The 10,246-nt window shown below is 41.8% G+C and overlaps 1 non-coding gene across 1 annotated transcript; it reads left to right on the forward strand.

Moving 5' to 3' along the window:
• The first annotated feature begins 6,397 nt into the window (after positions 1-6,397).
• On the forward strand, positions 6,398-6,557 carry LOC138855272 (small nucleolar RNA snR85). Its single transcript, XR_011394479.1, has one exon. It is a non-coding gene; the product is annotated as a small nucleolar RNA snR85 (small nucleolar RNA).
• The last annotated feature ends 3,689 nt before the right edge of the window (positions 6,558-10,246 follow it).

The following is a 10,246-nucleotide window of genomic DNA, read 5'->3' on the forward strand; positions in this document are numbered from 1 at the left end:
TCTATCTTTCAGATTGAGCCAGGTCTCTGTTATAGCAATAATATCTATGTTTCCTGCACTTGCAATTAATCTTAGCTCATCTATCTTATTTCTAACACTCCTGCTATTAGTATAGTAAACCTTAAGGGAGCTAGTCCCTTGCTGCCCTCTGCTGTCCCCCTTTGTTTTCTGACCTGTTCTATTGTCTTTATTTATAACTTCATGCTGAATGCCTTTTATACATTTACTGTTTCCAACCCTAGTGTTGCAACCTACTTGTTTCCCACACACACCCATACCTCTATCTTCCATCAGTTTAAAATCATAGGCATTTCACCAATGGCCTTCTCAATCGAGTCTGCAAGTGCTACCACCCCTGCCCCAGAGAGATGAACCCCATCCCTTGCATACATATCATGTTTGCCATAAAAGTTGTTCCAGTTGTCAATGAATGGGATTGCAAGTTCCTTGCAGTATCTGTCTAGCCAGCAATTTACACCAATTGCCCTAGACAACCATTCATTTCCTACTCCCCTTCTAGGCAAGATGCTACATATGATTGGGATCCCTCCCTTAGACTTAATGAAATCTATAGCTGACCTGTACTTATCTAGCAGCTCTTCTCTCCTACCCTTCCCAATATCATTTCCACCAGCACTGAGACAGATAATGGGCTTGTTCCCATTACCTGACATGATATTATCCAGTCTGTTGACAATGTCCCCAACACCAGCTCCAGGGAAGCACACTCTATCTCTCATCTTCTTATTCCTATTACAAAAAGCACGGTCAACATATCTTACCTGAGAGTCACCAACCACAAGAATGCGCTTACCTTCATTAGCAGGGGCAGTAGTACCCTTACCTTCACTGGCCACTGAAGTACATTCATCCTGGAGAACAGAGAAGCGATTTCCTACCTTCAGATCTTCACTCTTAACTTTCCTTACTCTGATGCGCCTCCCATTACTGTGAACAACTCGCCACTTGTAGCAGGTGCTGGGCTGCACCTCACTGCTGGTACCCGTTGCTACCTCCCCACCTACAGCCTCCTCACAGTGAGAGACAGACTGCACCTCACTGCTAGAAGCCTCATTCCCCACATCTCCAACCACCTCACACTCTCTCCCAGGCCCATTGAGGTGGACCTTCAGCCTCCTAATCTCCTCCTGGAGAAGCAAGACCTCCTCCTTCAACTCTCCAAACTCAGTTTTTAAAACACTGCAGAAGCAAGCCATGCTTTGTAACCGTCCACGCTAATCCCCAAAGCAGCTCAGGGTCTGTGACCTCACGTGACGACTGACCACTGAACACTGAACATTCATCTTCACTACAATACACGCATCTTCATTATAATTCACACATCTTCATTATAATACACTCATCTTCACTATAATACACACATCTTCACTATAATACATTCATCTTCACTATAATACATTCATCTTCACTATAATACACTCATCTTCATTATAATACACTCATCTTCATTATAATGCACTCATCTTCACTATAATACACTCATCTTCACTATAATACACCCATCTTCATTATAATACACTCATCTTCACTATAATACATTCATCTTCACTATAATACATTCACCTTCATTATAATATGCAAATCATCACTATAATACACTCATCTTCACTATAATACACTCATCTTCACTATAATACACTAACCCACACTATAATTCACACATCACTATAATACGTGCACTTCACTCCGTATGTGTATTATATATATATATATATATATATATATATATATATATATATATATATATATATATATATATATATATATATATATATATATATATATATATTATGGGTATTCCAAGCAACCTGCTATTATTTAACTATGATACCAGCGTTTATCTCGTACCGCAACATTTAATATTAATTACTAAAATGAAGTTATCCGTAAGAATGAATTAACTCCAGAAGTCGTAAAATATCTCTTAAGGCCTAGAAGTGGCCAATAGACCTAATTGCACCCAGAATGTGGCCAAGAACGTGGCCACCTAATGGAGTGACACTATACAAGAATCCTTCAGGAAACATGAAGACAAAGAGGAAGCCTTCAAGAGTGGTAAAGCTCAGCTGGAGACCTCCAGGCGCAATTCTGAGCTGAAAGCCGCCAGGCGTAAGGCCGAGCTGGAGGCCGCAAGGCGTAAGGCCGAGCTGGAGGCCGCAAGGCGTGAAGCTGAGTTGGAGACTGCCAAGCGTGAGGCCGAGCTGGAGGCCGCCAGGCGTAAGGCCGAGTTGGAGGCCGCCAGGCGTGAAGCCGAGTTAGAGACTGCCAGGCGTGAGGCCGAGCTGGAGGCCGCCAGGCGTAAGGCCGAGCTGGAGGCCGCCAAGCGTAAGGCCGAGCTGGAGGCCGCCAGGCGTGAAGCCGAGTTAGAGACTGCCAGGCGTGAGGCCGAGCTGGAGGCCGCCAGGCGTGAGGCCGAGCTGGAGGCCGCCAGGCGTGAGGCCGAGCTGGAGGCCGCCAGGCGTAAGGCCGAGCTGGAGACTGCCAGGCGTGAGGCCGAGCTTGAGGCCGCCAGGCGTGAGGCCGAGCTGGAGACTGCCAGGCGTGAGGCCGAGCTGGAGACTGCCAGATGTGAGGCCGAGCTGGAGGCCGCCAGGCGTGAGGCTTATCTAGAGACCGCCAGGCGGGAGATTGAATTGGAGGCCGCCAGGCGTGAGGCCGAGTTGGAGGCTGCCAGGCGTGAGGCTGATCTAGAGGCCGCTATGCGGGGGACCGAGCTGGAGGCCGCCAGACTTGCGGCTCACTTGGAGACCGCCAGGCGTGAGGCTGACGTGGAGGCTACCAGGCATGAGGCTTACCTGGAGGTCACCAGGCATGAGGCTGACCTGGAGGCCTCAAGGCATGAGGCTGACCTGGAGGCCTCAAGGCGTGAGGCTAAGATGGAGTCCACCAATCATGAGGTGGAAGCCGCTAGGCTCGACGCTGAGCTGGAGGCTGAGTTGGAGGCCGCCAATCGTGAGGTGGAAGCCGCCAGGCTTGAGGCTAAGATGGAGTCCACCAATCATGAGGTGGAAGCCGCTAGGCTTGAGGCTGAGCTGGATGCTGAGTTGGAGGCCGCCACGCTTGAGGCTGAGTTGGAGGCCGCCAATCGTGAGGTAGAAGCCGCCAGGCTTGAAGTTGAGTTGGAGGCAACCATGCGTGTAGCTGAAAAGGTTGCCAGGTGTGTAGCTGAAGAGATCACCAGTTGTGTGGCCGAGACGGCAATCAGACAAGTGGATGAGGAGACCAGCAGGTCTCTGCTGAAGGTTCTGTCAGAATCAGTTTCTTCAGCATAGTTGCGTCACAAATTCTCTATTATTCCCTTCGAGGAACTTACAGGCCGTTTCAAGTCTTATAGCTGGCTGGAGGTAGGTCGTGGAGTAAGTTCCATTGTATACCGCATTAACCTTGAAGACCAAACTGTGTGTGCCAAGAAGGCTACTCACGAGGCATGCAGTTTCTAGTTTGTGTAAGAAGCGGTCTTTCTTAAGTAACTTGAGGGTGCTGGTGGTGCCCCTATCCCACTATGTATGTCCTTTGATCCCACCATCCTCGTGATGTCTTGTAGGGGTAACTCACGTCTGAATGATTTCTTAGAACTGTGTTCTCTCAACAAATGCCTTCGAGCCTTAATTAAGTTGACCATTAGCCTGAACGAAATTCATAGCAAGGGTGTCATGCATGGAGATCTTAAAATGGATAATGTCATGATTCAGAATGAGCATGATCCACGTAATTTTACTGTTAACATTATCGATTTTGGATTAGCCGAGAGCCTGGGAGCTAATCGAAGAATATACAGGAAACGAAGTTGCCACTACCCTCCTGAGTCTCACTATCCAGGGAAAGCATCAAGTAGTTTTGATGTTTATTCTTTAGGTGATATTATCCATCATACCTGTGAAATGCTGGCCTATATTGGTTGTCCAGAGGACCTAATATCTCTAGCTCAGCTTATGAAGAAGGATGAGGAGAAACAGCGTCCGAATTTAACCTTCGTCATAAAGTCTCTGTCAAAAATTTTGGAAGACAATATGACTGATGGGGAGGATTCTGGGGAAAGTTTGATACAGTGGATTGCAAGATGGGTTTCAAAGATGAAGGTTCAAGGGATGAAATTCCTAGGATGAAGAAAATGCTCCATGAATCATGACCACACAGGATGATGATTACCTCGCCAGTGATGATTGCCTCACCAGTGATGAGTGCTTCGCCAGAGATGAGTGCCTCGCCAGTGATAAGTGCTTCGCCAGAGATGAGTGCCTCGCCAGTGATAAGTGCTTCGCCAGAGATGAGTGCCTCGCCAGAGATGAGTGCCTCGCCAGTGATGAGTGCCTCGCCAGTGATGAGTGCTTCGCCAGAGATGAGTGCCTCGCCAGAGATGAGTGCCTCTCCAGTAATGAGTGCTTCGCAAGTAATGAGTGCCTCGCAAGTAATGAGTGCCTCCCCAGTGATGAGTGCCTCGCCAGAGATGAGTGCCTCTCCAGTAATGAGTGCCTCGCCAGTAATGAGTGCCTCGCCAGTAATGAGTGCCTCGCAAGTAATGAGTACCTCGCCAGTGATGAGTGCCTCGCCAGTGATGAGTGCCTCGCCAGTGATGAGTGCCTCGCCAGTGATGAGTGCCTCGCCAGAGATGAGTGCCTCTCCAGTAATGAGTGCCTCGCCAGTAATGAGTGCCTCGCCAGTAATGAGTGCCTCGCCAGTGATGAGTGCCTCGCCAGTGATGAGTGCCTCGCCAGTGATGAGTGCCTCGCCAGTGATGAGTGCCTCGCAGGATATATTATGTCCTGCCTGTGTGATGGTCATGCTCAGGCACGACTTCATGTATAATTAACTTGGAAAAAAAAACGTAACTCTGAGCAGCCACCTCCACGTGGTGAGTTCTGGGTATATTGTTTGACTGTCAGAAGATAATGTCAGACAGAATAGCTGAGAGCTGCTGTCAGTCTACAGTTTGTCTCATGGACAATGTATACTCTACATTACCAGTAACTGTCAGAAGATAATGTCAGACAGAATAGCTGAGAGCTGCTGTCAGTCTACAGTTTGTCTCATGGACAATGTATACTGTACATTACCAGTAACTGTCAGAAGATAATGTGAGAATAGCTGAGAGCTGGGTATATGGACAATGTTTGACTGTCAGAAGATAATGTCAGACAGAATAGCTGAGAGCTGCTGCTGTCAGTCTACAGTTTGTCTCATGGACAATGTCTCATACTGTATACTCTACATTACCAGTAACTGTCAGAAGATAATGTCAGACAGAATAGCTGAGAGCTGCTGTCAGTCTACAGTTTGTCTCATGGACAATGTATACTCTACATTACCAGTAACTGTCAGAAGATAATGTCAGACAGAATAGCTGAGAGCTGCTGTCAGTCTACAGTTTGTTTCATGGACAATGTATACTTGACTGTCAGAAGATAATGTCAGACAGAATAGCTGAGAGCTGCTGTCAGTCTACAGTTTGTTTCATGGACAATGTATACTGTACATTACCAGTAACTGTCAGAAGATAATGTCAGACAGAATAGCTGAGAGCTGCTGTCAGTCTACAGTTTGTCTCATGGACAATGTATACTCTACATTACCAGTAATTATTTACTCTCCTTCAAAATTAATGGTGTTTAAAACTTTATTTCCTTCACATCAACACAATATTAATTATTGACTAAAAATACTGTTTAAAATTTATTATTTTCTTTAATTTTACCTGGATTTAAAATATTTTGTACATAAAACATACTTTTATTTATAATTAATTTTGTTTAACTTTAAGTTTTATTATTTTTCTTCATTTTCATAATTACTTTTGATTATTTTTTAAGTTATGTTTTATTTATTAATTTTTGCTATTTTTTATTTCTATTTATTTTATACTTTATCCTTTTTAGGTATATATATATATATATATATATATATATATATATATATATATATATATATATATATATATATATATATATATATATATATATATATATATATATATATATATATATATGTCGTGCCGAATATGTAAAACTGGTCAATTAGCAAGAACTCATTTAAAATTAAGTCCTTTCTAAAATTTTCTCTTATACGTTTAAAGATATATTTTTTTCATTAATGTTAATGAAAAAATTTTTAATTTTGCACCAAAAGAATCTTAGAAAACTTACCTAACCTTATTATAACAAGAACAATTTATTTTAGCCTAACCCAACTAAATATATTTTAGATTTGTTTACAGTAATTTAATACTAAACAAACACAGTGATATATATTTTTTTCGTTAGGTTCAGAATGATTTTGGCGAAATTATTGCATACACAAATTTTCACTTGTCCTATATGGCAAGATGAACGTTGCTATTTAAGCCAAGATAGCAAATTCTGCCTATTCGGCACGACATATATATATATATATATATATATATATATATATATATATATATATATATATATATATATATATATATATATGTATATATATATATATCAGGGAAGGATAGAGCCCGCCTGCTGGCAGTGAGAGCCCCTCATGCTGGGGACTTTCTGTTGGCTGTTCCCAACTCCAGCCTTGGCACACGCCTCGACCCACAGACCATCCGCATCGGTGTTGCCCTTCGACTTGCCGCCCCTATTCTCGCCGAACACAGGTGTATTTGTGGCAGTGAAGCAGCAGACCGATTCGGGTACCATGGTCTTGTGTGCCGTAAATCCGAGGGAAAGATTGCAAGACATGAGGAGGTTAATAACATTATCAAGAGGAGCCTCACAACAGCTGGATGCCCAGCAGTAAGGGAGCCACCGCAACTATGCAGATCTGACGGCAGCCAGAAGCGTCCAGATGGTATCACCCTTCAAGCCTGGACAGATGGGAAGCAGGTGGTGTGGGACTATACATGTGCATCTACCTTGGCTGATACCTATCTCCAATACACCAGGGAGGAAGGAGAGGCAGCTGCCAGCTTTAGGGAGTCCCAAAAGTCTAGAAAATATGGAGAACTTGCCCATCATTATATGTTTGTTCCCATAGGCTCAGAGACCCTTGGCTCATGGGGAAAGAGTGCATCTAATTTCCTTAAGGAGCTGGGAAAAAGACTCATCAGGGTAACTAGGGATCCCAGGGCAGCTAGTTTTCTGTTCCAGCGGCTCAGTGCGGCTGTTCAAAGGGGTAATGCATGCTGCATTTTGGGCACACGCCCCAGCTCTGAGGAGCTGGATGAGATTTTCGCCTTATAATCGGTGATACACACGTAACAACATGTACCGTATATGCCACCTTTATATCAACAATGTATCTCTTAAATCTTCTGTACCATATTATGTAATAAAATATTCCTATTGGTAAAAAAAAATAGTTTAAAAGATGGGGTGGTAGGGGAAGTGGAATATTCAAATGGCTTCAGGAAGAAATCCAAATATTCTTCCTTGAAGCCTTTTTATCCACTTCTCCGAGGATATGGGTCCCACAATTTACACCAGAGGTGGACCACATCAATATATATATATATATATATATATATATATATAAATATATATATATATATATATATATATATATAAATATATATATATATATATATAAATATATATATATATATATATATATATATATATATATGTCGTGCCGAATAGGCAGAACTTGCGATCTTGGCTTAAATAGCAACGCTCATCTTGCCATATAGGACAAGTGAAAATTTGTGTATGCAATAATTTCGCCAAAATAATTCTGAACCTAACGAAAAAAATATATTTCACTGTATTTGTTTAGTATTAAATTATTGTAAACAAATCTAAAATATATTTAGTTGGGTTAGGTTAAAATAAATTGCTCTTGTTATAATAAGGTTAGATAAGTTTTCTAAGATTCTTTGGTGCAAAATTAATTTTTTTTACATTAACATTAATGAAAATAATATATCTTTAAACGTATAAGAGAAAACTTTAGAAAGGACTTAATTTTAAATGAGTTCTTGCTAATTGACCAGTTTTACATATTCGGCACGACATATATATATATATATATATATATATATATATATATATATATATATATATATATATATATATATATATATATATATATATATATATATATATATATATATATTTTATTTATATATTTTTATTATCACACCGGCCGATTCCCACCAAGGCAGGGTGGCCCGAAAAAGAAAAACTTTCACCATCATTCACTCCATCACTGTCTTGCCAGAAGGGTGCTTTACACTACAGTTTTTAAACTGCAACATTAACACCCCTCCTTCAGAGTGCAGGCACTGTACTTCCCATCTCCAGGACTCAAGTCCGGCCTGCCGGTTTCCCTGAATCCCTTCATAAATGTTACTTTGCTCACACTCCAACAGCACGTCAAGTATTAAAAACCATTTGTCTCCATTCACTCCTATCAAACACGCTCACGCATGCCTGCTGGAAGTCCAAGCCCCTCGCACACAAAACCTCCTTTACCCCCTCCCTCCAACCCTTCCTAGGCCGACCCCTACCCCGCCTTCCTTCCACTACAGACTGATACACTCTTGAAGTCATTCTGTTTCGCTCCATTCTCTCTACATGTCCGAACCACCTCAACAACCCTTCCTCAGCCCTCTGGACAACAGTTTTGGTAATCCCGCACCTCCTCCTAACTTCCAAACTACGAATTCTCTGCATTATATTCACACCACACATTGCCCTCAGACATGACATCTCCACTGCCTCCAGCCTTCTCCTCGCTGCAACATTCATCACCCACGCTTCACACCCATATAAGAGCGTTGGTAAAACTATACTCTCATACATTCCCCTCTTTGCCTCCAAGGACAAAGTTCTTTGTTTCCACAGACTCCTAAGTGCACCACTCACTCTTTTTCCCTCATCAATTCTATGATTCACCTCATCTTTCATAGACCCATCCGCTGACACGTCCACTCCCAAATATCTGAATACGTTCACCTCCTCCATACTCTCTCCCTCCAATCTGATATTCAATCTTTCATCACCTAATCTTTTTGTTATCCTCATAACCTTACTCTTTCCTGTATTCATATATATATATATATATATATATATATATATATATATATATATATATATATATATATATATATATATATATATATATATATATATATATATATGTATATCATTCTTTACAGTTTTTATCCACTTTTCGTTATTTTTTATAATTGTTTATTAACAAAACAGCTGTTTCCCACTGAGGCAGGTGACCTGAAAAAGAAGAAACACTTTCATCATCACTTACTCCATTACTGTCTTGCCAGAGGCATGCCAACACTGCAGTTCAAAAACTGCAACATATTTCCACTTCTCCTTCAGAGTGCAGGCACCGTACCTTCCACCTCCATGGCTCACGACTGGCTAACTGGTTTCCCTGAATCCCTTCATAAATGTTACCTTGCTCTATCACTCCAATAGCACATCAAGTCATTTAAACCAGTTGCTTCCATTCACTCCTACCTAAAACACTCACACATGCTTGCTGGAAGTCTAAGCCCCTCATATACAAAAACCTACTTTACCCCTTCCCTCCAACCAATTTTAGGACGACTCCTTCCTGACTTTCCTTCCAATACAGATTTATATGCCCTCCAAGTCATTCTGCATTAGTTCATGCTCTCTAAAATGTTTGAACCCCATCAACAACCCTTCCTCAACCCACTGAATAATTCATTTAGAAACCTTGCACCTACTTCTAATCTTCAAGCTATGAGTTCTCTGCATAATATTCACACTGCACATTGCCCACAGACACGACATCTCTGCCTCCCCCCTTCTTGTTGCAACACTCACCACCTAGGCTTCTCACCAATATCAGAGCATTGGTACCACTATACTCATACTTTCCCTCCTTTGCTTCCATGGATAATGTCTTTTGTCTCCACAGACTCATCCGCGCACCAACTCATGTTTTTTCCCCTGGTAAATTCTATGGTACACCTTGCATTTCATAGATTCATCTGCTGACAAGTCCACTTCCAAATATCTGAACATATTCATTTCCTCAATACTCCCTGCAATCTGGTATCCAATCTTTCATTACCTAATTTTTTATCCTCAACACTTTGCTCTTTCCAATGTTCACTTTTAATTTCTTTCTTTTACATATCCTCCCAAATTCGTTCACCAACCTCTGCAGCTACTCTTCAGAATCCCCTAAAAGCACATTATCATAAGCAAAAGGCAACTATGACAGCTCCCACTTGGTGTTAGATTAGTTTTCTTAAAATCCCACACCTCTT

The sequence above is a fragment of the Cherax quadricarinatus genome, chromosome 87, assembly GCF_038502225.1.
Source record: "Cherax quadricarinatus isolate ZL_2023a chromosome 87, ASM3850222v1, whole genome shotgun sequence".
Taxonomy (NCBI): domain Eukaryota; kingdom Metazoa; phylum Arthropoda; class Malacostraca; order Decapoda; family Parastacidae; genus Cherax; species Cherax quadricarinatus.